The following is a 16764-nucleotide window of genomic DNA, read 5'->3' on the forward strand; positions in this document are numbered from 1 at the left end:
CTAGGGCCTTCTCTTGTGTTTCCTCAAGCCAGGCCCCGCTCACCTGTGATGCTCACCACAATACTGGCTACACGCCAGGTCTGCTGCTCCCGGGAGCCCTTTTTTCATGAACGACTGGGCACACTCTCCCTTTTTGCCATTCCCTCAGACCCTAAGTTTGTAGAGCTTGGGGCTGAGAACCCCCAGCGAATTTGCTTGCCCTCCTGTAGCCACGCCCCCAGTAGCTGGTGCAAGAGACCTCATTTGTCAGCACTGGTGGGAGCGGTAGCCGGGAGTTCCGCACTGCGAGTCCCGCGCCACTCCTGATTCCCTCGGTCTGGCTATCGCGCTCACAGGAGAGCTGGGAGGGGCCCTTACGGGAGAGCTGGGAGGGGCCCTTAAGGTTTCCCCGTTGTGTGGAGAGAGATGGCTAGGGGATTACACACCTGTCACGCTGGTTTCAATGAAGTTATCTCCTCTGCCCGTGACGTCAGTTCTCTGTCATGATGGTATCCCATGCAAATGGTGACCATTCGTTCCCTTTGCCGGGTGACCAATGCAATGGGTGGGTCCTGACTGTCTCTCCCAATCCCCGTTTCAATCCTGTGGCCACTGCCTATGAAGGCTCGGTTGGCTTTTACCTCTGTAAGTTCAGAAGGGCCAACCAGTTATTTCAGCAGGATCATTAGTGCTGAGTTGCGAGAAGCAGGTGAACCAGAGCTTGAATTCAGCCGATCCGGGCTCGGTGTGTGTTCTAAGGGGCCCAGACTGTTCGCCCCAGGTCCACATCAGCTCAGCATTGCCTAGTGATCCTGAGCAAACAGCATTTAGACGGTTTACGACTCCCTATGCCCGCGCAGCTGAAGAGGTCAGAGACTTGATCTCTCCGCGCCGGCCACCATGTTGGATCTCCCCATCTTCCTGTTCTTTTAATGTATAAGCTTAATGCTCCACTGTCTCAGAGATTTTGATATGTTGTGTAACTATTCTATTTGACTTCTGTAATTTTTTTATTTCTCCCTTGATTTCTTTTGCTATCCATTTTTTCAATGCAAAAGTTGTATTATTTAATCTCAAGGTATTAGAGTGGTTTCTGTTTTTTTACTTTATTGATTTCCAATTCCATTTAATTATGATGAGTGAATGTAAGTTGTCACCTACTATTTTTTATTTACTGTTTTGTTTGTGACCTAAAACATATCTATTTTACAAAAAAATTTCATGTGCTGCTGAAAAGAAAGTGATTTCAGTTGTTTATGGATGAGATATTCTATAGATATCTTCTAGATCTATATTATCAACTGTATTTTTATTCCTATAAAATATTTACTTAATTTATGTTTAAAAATTCTATTCTTATTCTTTGTATTAAGCATTAGATAATCTATCTAATGATAGGAGTCATGTTAACATCACCTGTTTGAATAGTGGCCTATTTGATTTTTCATATTGAGGAAGGGTTTTTTTGTGTTTTGTTTTGTTTTTTGTTTTTTTTGTTGTTGTTGTTTGTTTGTTTGTTTTTTTGATGTAGGTAGAGGCTCCATTGTTTAAAGCATAAATGTTTCCAATCACAATACTTTATTATTTTTTCTTTGTGCATTATGATTATTATCTTCTTTCTCTCTTCTAATGACTCTTGGCTTAAAATCCACTTTATGTGATATAAGAATAGCTACCCCTACTTATTTATGTGTCCTGCATGAAGAACATGTGTTTTTTCTTCCTTTCACCTCTATCTGTAAACATTTTTGCCTGTGAGGTGATTTTATAACAGAAAGCATATTGCTGGTTTTCTTTTTAAATTCAAGCTAACATCTTATGTTTTTTTGATAAAGGAGTTTAGATCACTTACATTCAATGTTGTTACAGAGAGCTGATTTTTCTCCCAACTATTTTGACTTATTTCTCATGTTTAAGTCAGACTTAATTCTCCTTTACTTGACTATTCTTTGAGTGCAATTTTGCTCTATGTTGGTTTTTATTTTCATTCTTTGATTCTTCTTCATGAAATATTTATTGAGAATATTTTTGGTAGTGCAGAATTTCTAGTAGCTTGTGTTTATCATGGAAAATTTTTATTTTATCTTTACTTTTGAAACTTCTTTTTGCTGGGTATATTCTTCTTGGTTGGCATCATTTTCTTTCAGAGCTTGGTATGTATTTGTCAAAGCCCTCATGACTTTTAGTGTCTGGGTGACATAGCCATTAAAATCCAAATTGGTTTACTTCTAATATGAATATCATTTTTCTCTAGTAGCTTTAAAAATTCTATTCTTATTCTTTGTATTAAGCATTTTCACTAGAATATATCTTGTAGTGGAACTATTTTGATATTTTAAGATTTGAAATCCTTTATGTCTCTTGTATTTCAATTTCCAGCTTATTCTTATGGCTTGGAAACTTTTCTGATATTATTTCATTGAAAAGACTGTGTAATACAATTTATATTGTATTTCAGAGGCTTCTTTTGTCCCAAAGAGTCTTAAGTTATGCCTTTTAATGTTATCCAAGGTTTCTTGAATACCCTGTTCATGGACCCTTTATGTTTTTTCTTTATGGTCACCTTTATTTTCAAGATATAGCTTGTCTCTGAGGTCTGAAAATCTATCTTCAAAGTGGTCTAATCTATTGGTGATTTTTACATTGAATTTTTAATTTGATTTATTGAATCTGTCATTTTCAGGAATTTGTTTAGTTCTTTTTAAGAATCTCTATCTCTCATCTTTCACATTCTGTCTTTTTCTGATTTTACTCGTTACCTCTTCTTTAGTTCGTAGAATATTTTAAATATGAACTTTCAAAATTCCTTCTCTGACATTTCCCCTATGGTGGTGTTGATGGAGCCAGTTGTTGAAGCATTGTAAAGTATATGGGTTGAATTGTTCCCTTGATAGTTCATTTTTTTGTATCCACCCATAGTTATAGTTCTCAGTTCTTCTTTCAATGACTGCTTTGTGAATTTTTTTCTGTTAAAATCTCTATGTTTGATAATATCCAGATAATTATATTTAAAGTCAATGTGTGACCTCTGCAGATCCCAATATCAGCACCAGTTGAAGAGATACCATTGAACCCTATTTATTATAATCACTTCAGAGCCAATTATCATTCTATTCAACATTATAAGAAACAAAAGCTTGTTGCTATTGTTCCTCATGATACCTCAAACCTGTAGGAAAGTTTTGGAATATGTCAAATATTGTTACATTTAATAAACTTACTATGATGCTAAATGGGAGCTGAAAGAGGGGAGGAAGAAAGGGTGGCAAAAAGGAAAGGGGAGACAATAGAAAGGAAGAAAGAGATGGAAAATATACTAAAGAATAACTTACATCACAGTAAAAAGGAGAAATAGATTAACAGTGGGTACTTGTACTAACAGATAATGCAAGAGGATAGATGGGGGTGAGAGTAGCAAGCATAAACTACAGCTAGGAAAACAAAGATAGGAATATTGATTCCAATTAATGCTTCATAATGTTAGAGAAAATATAATCAAATGGGGTTAAGGTACAATGTTGGCTATTGAGTTAAACACAATTATTCAAGTTAAAGTGTTATTTATATAGTCAAATTTGATGTTAGAGATATTTATATAAAATCATACTATTTTGAAGAAAATTCTTTTGAATCTTAATTTGGATTTTATTGGAATTTGGACATTTAGCAGATGTATATCGTTCTTTGGTTGTGAATCTCTTCAGAGTTTCTAGGGCACAAAAACCAATTCCCAAGTTGGTATAAACTTTCTACCATCAGCTTCTGGTTTTTCAGCTCATGGTCTTAGAGCTGACTGCTTGGAGGGCACAGTGTTATGGCTTGGCTCTTTCTATTGTGTATGGGAGTACAGATTGTGTGATTTGCATTCCTCTATAGAATCCTTTTCATGGTGGTGAAGATCTGTGAGCTCAGAAACTCTGGTTGTGGGTTTTTCCATGGCTTCTGTGGCACAGAAGTATTCTCCCACTTTACTTTGCTTTTTTGGTTACTGTAGTGAAGGGATTCAGGTCATTCACCTGGACTCTAGTTTTCCACTACTGCAAGTTGTGAATGGCTGATGCTGATTCCCTCATTTTACTGTGTCTGATGTAAAGTCTTGCCAGTATCCAAACAATGTCCTTTCATTCACCAGTTCTGATCATGAGTCAGACTGGGTGCCAGTCAATGCTTGGAGAAGACAATTTCTATTGTCTTGACTTTGATTATTTTCCATCCTAAGTGATCTCCTTCTGTCTATCTTTGAAGGTGTCTTTATATTAGGTTTACTGAGGTATTTAGGGAATGTATTCTGGCAGCCTCCTGTTTGTGGGGTCACCATCTGGCAACGAGATTTCTATGTCCCTGCAAGTTTTAACAACATACATTTGGTGGATTTCTATGATCCCAAGAACCATTCCTAGGCTTCTCATGGAGCCTCCCTGCAGTGTGAGTGGTTGAGGCCTTATGAATCATTTTTCTCTGTTCAGGGACAAAACTACATTGTTTCTCTGAGTGAAGAAGACACCAGGCAGAGCTTTTTGCTCTTACCTGGGTTATAAAGGCTGAGCACTGTTAGCTGCATTTCCCATCACAGGTCCCCACAAGCCTATTTCCCTTATTCATGATGATGAGGAGGAAAAGGGTGTTTCAATAAAGTTTGACTAATAGTGGTTCTCCTAGAAGTTCTTTCTGGCCATATTCATAAGAGGTGGGTAACAAAATAAAACTTTTGGATACTAATCTGATGTCAACATATCAATATAAATTTCAGTTCCCCCTGGTTTGATTTACAACAGTCTGGGCATGGGAAGACACTGTATTGACTTAAGAGGGTGACTGGTCAGCTGAGGTCTCCACAAAAATGACTGGGGGCCATTTTATAATTTTATTTTAAGCTGTTTTCTGTGATTTAAGGACCCTCTGTTGTCATCAAACTCTATTTTTTTCCTGTCTTTCAATATGTTTTTAATTGTGTGAACTTTAGAGTTTTTCCATGCCCCTCTATTTCTTCTCTCTGTTGTCCTACCCACATTCCCATGGCCTGTTTGGGTTCAGGGTTGGGGGATTTTAAACTTATTTTCTACTCTGGAAACATATTTTGCATACTCTTCAGGTCTCGGATTTTGTAATATTGAAACTTTTATTTTGTTACCCTTTTCTCAGTTCTGCTTTTTTCTTCACTGCTTACATTCTGTGTTGTGAGGAGATATGGATTTGCTGTGTATCTCTACCATATTTGGACTCCCCCAATATTATTTATTAATCAAATGATATTAAATACATCAATATAAGGATGATAAGACCAGACCACCATAAACTATTTTGTAATTAGCAGGCTTCTGCTATCCCCAATAACTTTTTATAATCATTCTTTTAAAAGACAAGTCCAAGATCCCAAATCTCTCTCACACTCAAGACAGCCAACATTGTACCTTGGATGTGAATGTTATCTTCAACAACTGTTGTTTTTTTTTTTAAACAATAAATCTCTTTTTGTGTCTCTGATACATTTTTAAATTAATTTCCCTGACTCTTATCAAAAGAAATTTGACATTGTGAGTTGAGATCCCTCTCTCAAGGACCTTTTTAGACCACTTCTGGCAATATTTAGATTTTACTTGGTTAAAAAATTAAAACTTGGATACTTATCTGATATCAACATATCAATATAAATTTCAGGCTTAAAGGTTTACAATAACAAAAAAAAATTAAACCTGTTGGACAACAGATTACAGAATAAAGAAAGGGTGTGATTTCAGTTGTTTCATATTCGGGGATTCAAGATATGGGAATACTGCTTTCCAGTGAGGTGGGTAATAAGAGAATACAGCAAATATCAATATCAGCATTAAAGTGCCAGAAATTCAGATGCTTTTAGGATACAGTAGAAAAAATAGCTTGGAATTTTTGCCAGCTTATATTGTTGTGGCACTGGTCTACCATGGAGGGGAGGGAGCAACTGAAGTAGCAAAAATGACTAAATTTGTGAAGATGGTTTATTAGAGAAAAACCATCGAACAGAGAGGCATCTTGAATTTAAATGACCCAGAGGTAGCACAAGGAGTCAGTATGTAAAGGATATTTCTTGACTAGACAGTGGAGAGCTGATATAGGATATCATGATGGGGCAACTGGGGTGTAGCTTTCCAATTCAATTCCCATGGTATGAGCCAAGGTGTTCATTCATAACTATCACTAAGTAACAGTCCTGCAACAAGTTCTAGAGTTCAAAAGTCTTCCTGGCAGAAAATGATGGAAGGGGACACAGTTACATCTGAGAAGACTCAGACTTGGAATTTGGAGCAGAGTACTTTTCACTTTCCCTTACAGGTTTGGTGGCTGGTGGGATTTGCTCCGAGGTTACAGAGGATGGACAGATACGTGAATTTCTGACTGGAAAGACCACATTTAAGGATGTTGAAATATACAAAACAATGGAAAATGGTTACTCTGCCCCCAGAGTGAAGGTTTCAGGTCCCTTCTACCCCTTTCCCAACTTAGCATCTCTCCAGAAAGTGTGGATGGAACTACCTTCTCCAGGTATATCTCTAGATACCACATGAAAGTTGAACAGAAAAAAGTCCAGTTGCTTGAATTTCATATTTAGGACTCTGCATCAGCCCCAAAATGTGAGGACATGTACATCAATTAGACTGGCCGCACAACTTCAATTGTCACTACTTCTTATTCCCTCCTAACTCAAACTGGCAATAGGGAAGGGAAGTTGAGGTTCAACATAACCAATTACAGTTCCTTGTCACTTCAGCTAACAGTTAGTGAGCAACTTAAAAAAGAGAATTTTGTAACCCTTAGCCCTTGCTCTAAGGTTGCACAGCACAAAGAGAAATGTTTATTTCTTCTACTTCAAGGATGTTTCTCCTGCCTCTACCACCACTTCCTCCTCTTGTCTTCCCCCTCTTCTTCCTTTTCTCCTTTTCCCATTGAGCATGAATGTCAATGGCTATATTTGTGGCTATGCATGTGTTCTAGGAATGTTGATTTGCTTGTGGATACACACACACACACACACACACACACACACAAACACACAATCATTTTCCTCTTTTTTTCTTCCTTTTTCATTTTTGACACTTTCCTTTTCTCAATTGCTTACTATTACACTTTATTTTTGTCCTTGGGTAAATTTTTTTTCGAAATTATGTTTTGGGTGTTTATTGTTTTTGTTTGTTGACTTTGATTCTTAGTTTTGCTTTTCTTAGTACTCTGTTGCTCATCCTTTCCTTCCTTCAATAGCCATATTCACATCTCATTATTTGTTTTAATTTTTAAGTTATTTTTGTGGCTTCTTTATAACCATCACTTGTTATGTCTCTCTTGTGGTACCTCTGCTTACTTTTTAAATATTTTAAACTTTCTTTTACCTCACTACCCCATTTTATTTCCTTTTAATTAATTATTATATATTACATATATATGTGCTGGGAGCCATTAGCCAAGTAGGTATGACAATTTCCTTGCCAGCGTACCCCATGTTGCAGTGACATTGAATGTAGGTGACCTTGCTCAAGGACCAAGGTGGATTAGGGTGTTCCCAGTTTAAGATAATCGTGTTTAGGGCGTTCCCAGTTTAGGTTCCAGGTTTAAGGTTTAAGATTATTCCTGCTGGGAATAGGGCGTATCCTGCTGCCTGAGTTCCCCTTGAGTTCTCACGGGATTCAGAGTATATTTTGGGAGACAGAAGCCCAGTGGAGGTGGATTTGGGCAGAGAACGTGGATTTCCCCAGAACGTGTTTGTATACAGCTGGTGTGAGTTCGGGAATAAAGAGTTGCTGTTTGAATCTGCAAGCTGTGTGGTGGCTCGTGATTTTGTGCCCAGCCAGACTGCGGCATTTGGTGGCCCGTACGGGGAACACACATACACACACACACACACACACACACACACACACACATATATATATATATACATATTTGTTATTGTCTTTAGTTTTACATGACATTAGAGATTATTTTGATAAAATTATATGACCATGGAATGTTTCTTATTCTAATTTGGATCCCAGTCTTGTGGATAAATGTATATCATGGTGAGATTCACTGTAGTTATTTGTATAAATACATAGGAAATTTTGACAGATTCATTTCAATGTCTTTCCTTTTCTTATTCTCCCCCATCCTTCCCTTCATTTCCCTTTGTCTATTCCATGGATATTGTTACTGCCTGTTGCAGTTATTGGTACTTGGGAGGGCATAGTTCACATCTATTATACTTTAATGTTAGATCAATTCATGGCAACTTATTATTGTTACTGTTGTTTAATGCTGACCATGCTACTTTTCATTTGTGGATATTAACAGTATATATGCCACTGTAGGCATCAGACATTCTAAAGCTGTATATTGATCACTATGGTTGCTGCAAATGCTTGTTTCTCACTAAGAAGAACTGGGAAGTGACTAGTATAGTATGAATTCAAAGGGTAGAGAATCAGAATCAATCCATGGTTGTCATACCCTCAAGTCAGCAAAATTATAATGAAATTTCCTTTATGCACAAACCAATCCCATTAAAACTTTCAATAATGTTTTAATACTTAGAATAGAGAGGACCAAACTCCCCAAACAATGACTAAGTCCCATGTAGGAATAACAGAGATGTCAGATGCCATGTTGAGACTACTTCTACAGTAAAATCAGAAAAAGAGAAGAAAAAGAATAGCCAAAAGTGTTACAGATCTAGAAGAGGTCTAGAAGAGTGAATCCATTAAGCAAATGTGCAGTAGAAAACGGAAAGAATTGATGATTGAACACTCACTGTTATGTTTTACGTTTAAGTCCCTCCTTACAAACTCATATGTGCAATTAACTCAGAAATTTTGAGGTGAAAATATTGGGTTATGAAATCTTTAAACTAATCAGCCAATTAATCCACTGTTATGGAGTAAGTGGGTGGTAATTGTAGGCCAGTAGGGTGTTACTTGAAGAAGTACATCACTGGGAGCATACAGGATTCTGGGATTTGTTTTGTTCCTTGTGAGGAAAGTTTTCCTTGCTTCTTCATTGCCATTTCCAGAGCTCTATCATACTCTATCATACTCTTCCACCATGAATTTCTTCCTTACCTCAGGCCAGAGCAATGAAGAAGGCTGACCATGCACTGAACCTCTGAATCAATGAACCAAAATAGACTTTTTCTTCTCTATGTTGTCCTTGTCATGTTATTTGGTGGCAGCAATGAAAGACTAAGACACTTGAATTACCCTGAGCCTACACGTTGAAACTAATGGACATCAACAACCTATGGCCTGTTATAAAAAAAACAACTCCATGCCAAAAGAGAAATCCATCTCAACAGATGTGCAAGCAAAAGACATGTAAGACCTGAGGAAATAAGCACATGTCTCTCCAAAATTTACAATCCCCCTAAAAGGAACACATAGACATGAAACGTGACGAAATTCCAGAGAAAATTTATTTAAACAAGTATTATCAAAGACATATTAATGAGCTAAAAGAAGATCTAAGAAATGAAATAAATAATGAATTAAGGCCCCAAAGTGAAGACAGCAGAATAGAAAAAGGTTACTTTCCAAACTGCTCCATAGTGCAGGACAAGGAAAGTGCAGGACCACAAAAGCAGACAAACAGCTTCTCTTTGAGATCAGTTTTAAAAAAGAAAAAGAAAAAGAAATTCTACTTGAATCAATACTGTACTCTCAGAATGATCAGAGACTCAGAAGGTTGGGTAGAATAAAATAGAAAAAAAAATAGACAGAAAAAACTAACTGTCTGCTGATGCAGATCCACCATAGGCAGGTCAGAGAAAGTGAGAGACTAAGAGAACCCAAATTTTGGGTGGTACAGACATGTCTTGAAGTAGAGAGGATGGTGAATGGGTACACTAATGAGCTGGACCAGGGGGTTGTGTTTGTGTGAAATGCTGTGCATATCTCAGTGGCTTGCAGAGAACAGGGATAGCCACAATCTTTTCCCACTGTGCTATGACAACAGGTGGGTATGGGTTCAAACCCAGGCACCCATACCTGTGTAATTTTGGCTAGATCTGAAAAACTGACATAGCAGAGTCCTGTCAAATGACCAAGAGCATGACTAGCAAACCATGTGAAATGCAAGCATGGATATGTTGGGAGAATTTGAGACTCTCAGGCCTGAGAGATCCTGGGTGTCTCTCACTCTTTGACTCTTGCAGTTCACAGATACAGCTGGGGTTGACAAGGGTGATAGATGGCGAATAAATGTGCCTGTTGGAACTGAGTACAGTTGGCCAAGATACAGAAGCTATGGGAGGTGAAGAGGACCAAAGGACTTGATCCTTGCCACCCCAACAGAATCCAGGAAAGATTCAAGCAATACAGATGCCCAGTGTGGACTGGAAGCAGCTGGGCTCCAAAGATATGATGATTTAAAAGCTTCACCAAACATAATTCCACAAGGCATGGGGGTCTCGCTAGACCCAAATCCTCCCTGTAGAAACTCCACCTCTGGGAGTGGAGTAGACAACATCCTCCAATACACCTCACCTCATACTGCTGAGAATGGAAGCTAAGAATAGGCAACATGATTAGCACCATAAAAAGAAGGAATGACAGGCCCAAACTACTACAGTTTCAAAAAAATACAAACCTAAGAAATTATTAGACAATTAGAAACTGACAAACAATGTATAGTATTATAGTTTTTTAATTTTAATTTACTCTTTTTAGATTTACATGACAGTAGATATATATGTACATATTTACAAACTATAAGTAATGGAACATAACTTATTCTAATTATGATCACATTCTTGTGGTTTTAAATTGATGTGGTTTCATTGGTCATGTATTCATATAAGAATATAGGAAAGTTATGTCTGATCCAATTTACTGTCTTTCCTAATCCCATCACCCTTCTCTTCCCATCAATCCTCTATTCTCTCTTACTTATTGTGCATTAGCATCTATATATCAGAGAGAACATTTGGCCTTTTTTTAGCATAATAGTCTCCAGTTTCATCCATTTATCAGTAAATGCTGTAATTCCATTCTTTAAGGCTGATTAATATTCCATTGTGTATTTATACCATATTTTCTTTATCTATTCATCTATTGAAGGGCATCTATGTTGATACCATAGCTTTGCTACTGTGTGTTGAGCTGCTATAAACATTGATGTGGTCAATGTAGTATGCTGATTTTAAGTCACTGGGTATACACCAAGCAGCAGAATAACTGGTCAAATGATGGTTTCATTTCAAGATTTCTGAAAAATCTCCATACTGTTTTCCATAGTGATTGCACCAATTTGCAGTCACACCAGCAATATGTAAGTGTACTTTTCCCCCACATCCTCACCAACATTTATTGTTACTTATATTCTTGAAAATTGTCATTCTGGTGGGAATTAAACATCATTAAATATCAGTGTTTTAAATTCACATTTCTCTAATTTTTAGATGTTGAACTTATTTCATATATTTGTTGATTATTCACATTTATTTTTCTGTGAAGTGACTGTCAATTCCTTAGCCCATTTATTAATTTTCTTTCTTCCTTCTTCTCTTCTTTCCTTTTTTTTCAGTCTTTAAGTCTTTTTTTCCCTTCTTTCTTTGTGTTACATTAAGTTCTTTTTATGTCCTAAAGATTAATGCTCTATCTTAGGTTCAGGTAGCAAGGATTTTTTCCCATTCTGTAGGTTCTCTCTTTATGCTCTAGGTTGTTTCCCTCGCTATGAATAAATTTTTGAGTTTGAATCCATTTCATTAATTGATTATTGATTTTATTTATTGTGCTTTGGGAGTCTTGTGGAAGAAGTCAGTTCCTAGGTAAACATGATGGAGAGGAGGGTCTATATTTTCTTTTAGTAGGGTCTCTGTTCTAATTTTAGGTCCTTGATCTACTCTGAGTTTTGTGCAGGATGAGACACCATGGGTTCAATTTCAATCTACTACCTTTGGATTTCCAGTTTTCCCAGCACCATTCATTGAAGGTATTCTTTTCTGCAATGTGTGTTTATGCCACCTTTGTCTAGTATTAGATAACAGTATTTATGTGGATTTGTGTCTGTCTTCTGTTTTGTACCATTGGTCTATGTGTCTGTGGTAGTGCCAATATCATGCCGTTTTTGTTACAATGGCTCTGTAGTATATAAGGTCTGGTATTGTAGTGCTTCCTATTTCACTCTTCTTGCTAAAATTGTTTTGGCTATTCTGACCTCTTATTTTTGCAAATGAATTTTATGAATGCTTTTTTCTATTTCTATGAAAAATGTTACTGGAATTTTGAATAGGAATTAGATTAAAGCTATATAGCAATTTTGGTAGTGTGGCCATTTTGACAATATTAGACAATATTAATTCTGTCTATCCAAGAACATGGGAGATCTTTTCATTTTCTAAGTTCTTTTCATACATATTTCTTTAGTGTCCTGCAGTTTACATTGTAGGTGGTTTACCTCTTCTTTTAGACTGATTCCCAGAGATTTTATTTCATGGTTTTTTTTCTGGTGAGTATTTATGAATGAGATAGTTTTCCCAATTTTTCTTTCAGCTGATTCATCATTAGTGTATAGGAACACAGTTGATTTAAGGATGTTAATTGTATATCCTGCTACTTTGCAGAATTTGTTTATGAGATCTAGAAGCTGTCTTGTGGAGTTTTGGGGTCTTGTAAGTATAAGAAAATATAATAAACAAATAGAGGTAATTTGATATCCTCTTTTTCTATTCTTATCCCTGTAATTTCTTTCTTTCTTATAATTGCTTTGGATAGAATTACAGGGGCATCTTTAAGGGAAAATCTTTAAATTTGTTGTTGGCCTTGGGTTTGACATATATAGTTTTTAAAATGGTGAGGTATGTTCCTCCTATCCCTAGTTGTTCTAGTGTTTTGAGGATAAATGCTCAATTTTGTCAAATTCTTTTTCTCCATCCATTAAGCATGCAATTTTTTCCTTTAAGTCTATTGAAGTGATGAATTAGTTTTACTGATTTTCACATGTAGAATCATTTCAGCATCCATGGGATAAAGCCCACTAGATCATAGTGCACTGTTTTTTTTTTCATATGTCTTTGTATGTAATTTACCAGTGAATTGTTGCCTTTATGTTCATCAAGGATATTGGGCTGAAGTTTTCTTTCCTTGATGTGTCTGTAGTCTTGAATCAGGGTGATACTATTTCATAGAATGAGTTTGGCAGAGTTCCCTCTTTTTCTATTTTATGGAATAATTTGAGAAGTATTGGTATAATTTCTTCTTTGAAGGTCTTGATGAAATCAACTGAGAATTTGTCTAGACAATTTTTCTACAATGGAGAAAAATTCCTTAATTTTACATTAAGTTTTTTTTAACTTTTGTATATGGAATGATCTATGGAATCTGTATGTATACAAATTTGTCTCACTCTTCTAACTTCTAGCTTTTCTGAAGGTAGTTACCTTGTTGACTCTCTTTTGAGGACCATGGTGTTTAATTAGTATACCTTGTTTATTTTAATTTTTGTTGTTGTTGATATTGTTTTCTTATATTTTATTTCTCATATTTCTCTTGACCCTCTTCCTCTCTTTCACTCCCCTTTGTATATTCCTCTGAACTTCTATTCATTTTTATTATTTCCTAACCCCTAATTATGGATTAGCTTTCACATATCAAAGATAATATTAAACTTTTGGTTTTGGGGACTGAATTATTTCACTTAACATGGTAGTCTCCAGATCCATTCATTTACAAGAAAATGTCATAGCTGAGTAATATTTCATTGTGTTTATATGTATATGTGTGTACATATACATATATCAATCAGATATGTATTTATCATCTCTCTACTTATCAGAGGCTGTGGAAAGTTTGTACTGGAAATCTGCTTCATTGTGAATTCCAACCCCCAGGGAGCATGATGAGCCAGGAAGAGAGAGGCTGTCTTCTTGCTGTAAAGAAGCCTTTTTTAAAATTTTACTTCTTGCACATTAGGCAATATGTTGAAGTATTGGTCCCACAATTTCTTCCATCATATGAAGCATTTATGGTTTATTTCCTATATCTTAGTTCCTCTTTGAGTTCAGTAGTGTGCAGAGTGAGAGACAGGGTTTAAATTTCATTCTGCTACATATGGATTTCCAGTTTTAGCACTATTTGTTTAATAGGCTATACTTTCTCCAACATCATCAGCAAACAGATAGTTTGAGCTCTTATTCACATCCCTTTAATTTCCATTTCTTGCCTAATTGTTCTGGTGAATTTCAAGAACTATGTTGAATAAATGTAGTGAAGTAAGCATTTCTTTCTTGTTCCAGTTTTTAGAGGAAATTCTTTCAGTTTTTCTCCATTTAGAATTATGTTGCCTTGGATTTGCATGCATAGCCTTTATAATGTGGGGATATCTTTCTTCTATGTCTAGTTTTCTAATGATTTATACATGAATGTATGTTGTATTTTGTCAAATGCTTTTTCTGAATCTATTGTGATATTCCTCTAATACTCTCTTTTATTCTATTTATTTGGTGAATTGTATTTATTGATTTCCATATCTTGAGCCAACATTGCATTCCTGTGATGAAGCCTACTTGATTATGGTGCACCATCTTTTATTGTGCATGTGTATCCAATTTGCCAATATTACCATAATAATTTGGGCATTTGTGTTCATCAAGGATATTTTTTAAATTTATACTTCAGTAAACTAGAAAATCTTAGAATGACAATTTAATGAAGACATATTACCTACTCAAATTGAACCAGGAGGATAAGTAAAATATAAACAGGTTAATTTCAAGTAAAAAAAGCCAGAACCAGTTGGATTATTAACCAATATCTATCAGAACTGTTTTTAAAATTTATTTTTTATTAATAGTTGGACAAAACACCTTTATTTCACTTGTTTATTTTTTTATTTTACGTGGTCTCACACGTGTGAGGTGAGTGCTCTACTTCTGAGCCATAACATCAGCCCCCTCTATCAGAACTTTAAAGGAAAAGTAATACCCATTCTCCTCAATTTATTGTATAAATAGAGTTGAAACTCTTTCAAATTCTTTCTATGAATCTTGTTTCATCCTGATACCAAAGCAGACTAAGACACATCAAAGAAAAAAAAACTTCAAACCAATATTCCTGATGAATGTAGATGCAAAAATTCTTAATAAAATAATGGCCAATCACACACAAAAATACAATAAGGACATAGTGCATTATAATACAGTGGGCTTTATTCTAGTGAGGCAAGGATGTTTCAACATAACACAAGTCGACAAATGTAATTCATCACATAAATATACTTATAAAGAAGTATCACATAATTAGCTCATTAGATGCATAAAAAGTATTTGAAAAAAATATAGCATTCATTCATATTTACAGGTTCCTTTCTGAGGTAAGCAAATGCTCACCCTGAAATGTAGCAATGGTCAGTAGCACCACTCAGAATACTGAAAACATGGAACTGCAAAAGAATGAATTTTGTTCCTTTTACCTCAATAAACTGTTATTTAAATAAATAAATAAAATACTAGAAAAACTAGAAATCTAAGGAATACATATTAACATTGTAAAAGTTACATACAACAAACCAAAGACCAACTGTTGAGAGCCACAGCCCCATGGGCCCCAGCAAACTTTCAGACTGCCAGCTGATGATTGGCTGACAGGGCCCCAGCAATATCTAGCTGATTGGCTCCTGTGGGGTGATGCTCATTGGGCTGTTTCCCTGCCCTTTCAGACCACGGAGCTGCTCATTGGGGGACTTTTTTGGCTCCGCCCATGCGACCCAGCCAATCGGCCTCAAGAGCAGGAGGATTGTGGGAGGTGAAGAGGCTTGTGGTTGAGAGAGAGGCTTGTGGGAAGCCGGTGGTGGCAGTTGGGCTCTGAGGATTTTTCCTGAGGAGCCCTTTTGTTTGGTGTGTGTGGTTCTAAACATAAAGGTAGTTTCTTTTGACAAGTGGCTCCTGAATTGTGCCCAGCCAGACTACTGCAACCAACATATTTCTAAGTGGAGAAAAACAAAAGTGTTTCATCAAAGAATTGGAACAAGAAAGGGATTCCCTCTTTCACTACTTCTATTTTACATAGTCCTTGAAACTGTAGCCAGAAAAATTAGGCCAAAAAAAATTAAAGGAATATGAATGGCAAAAGAAGTCAAAAAATATATATAAATATATATAATATAATATAATATTTTATATCTATATGGTGTGTGTGTGTGTGTGTGTGTGCCATTGTCATTATCCTATTGAAAACCCAAAAATCTCCTCAGGGAAAATTCTAGAATTAATAAATTCAAGAAACTATATAGATACAAAAATTATTGCTCCCAAACCCATCACATTTCTATCCAGTGAAGAATCAGCTGAAAGAACAATTTAAAAAAATTCAGAATAGGACTCTCCCAAATACTTAGAAATCAATCTAAAAATTATATAAAGGATCTCTACAATGAAAATTTCAGAATACTACAGAAAGAAATTGATAAAGACTTAAGAAGATGGAAAGATCTTCCATGATCATGGACAGGCAGAATTAATATTGTTAAAAATTGTTATACTACCAAAAGTACCATAGAGATTTAATGCAATTCTTATCAAAATTCCAAAGATGTTCTTCATAGAAATATAAATGAATTTTAATGTGTTAATATTAACTTCAGAATTTTGGCATATATGATTATCAAGATATTTTTTAAATTTATACTCTAAAAAAATTATCAAAGTTAGATAATGAAATTCATTTGAAAATACAAGAGGCCCAGAATAGCAAAAACCCTTAAAGAGAAAAGTGAAGCAGGAGGCATCACAATATCTGTAAATATAGTCCTAAAACTCTCTCTCTCTCTCTCTCTTATATCTGTCTCTTATAC

At 35.8% G+C, this 16764-nt stretch overlaps 1 pseudogene; it reads right to left on the bottom strand.

Annotated features, from left to right (window-relative positions):
• Positions 1-16764, bottom strand: part of LOC107158721 — a 72457-nt pseudogene that overhangs the window by 11432 nt on the left and 44261 nt on the right.

Source organism: Marmota marmota, unplaced genomic scaffold, assembly GCF_001458135.2.
Source record: "Marmota marmota marmota unplaced genomic scaffold, marMar, whole genome shotgun sequence".
In the NCBI taxonomy this organism is placed as follows: Eukaryota; Metazoa; Chordata; class Mammalia; order Rodentia; family Sciuridae; genus Marmota; species Marmota marmota.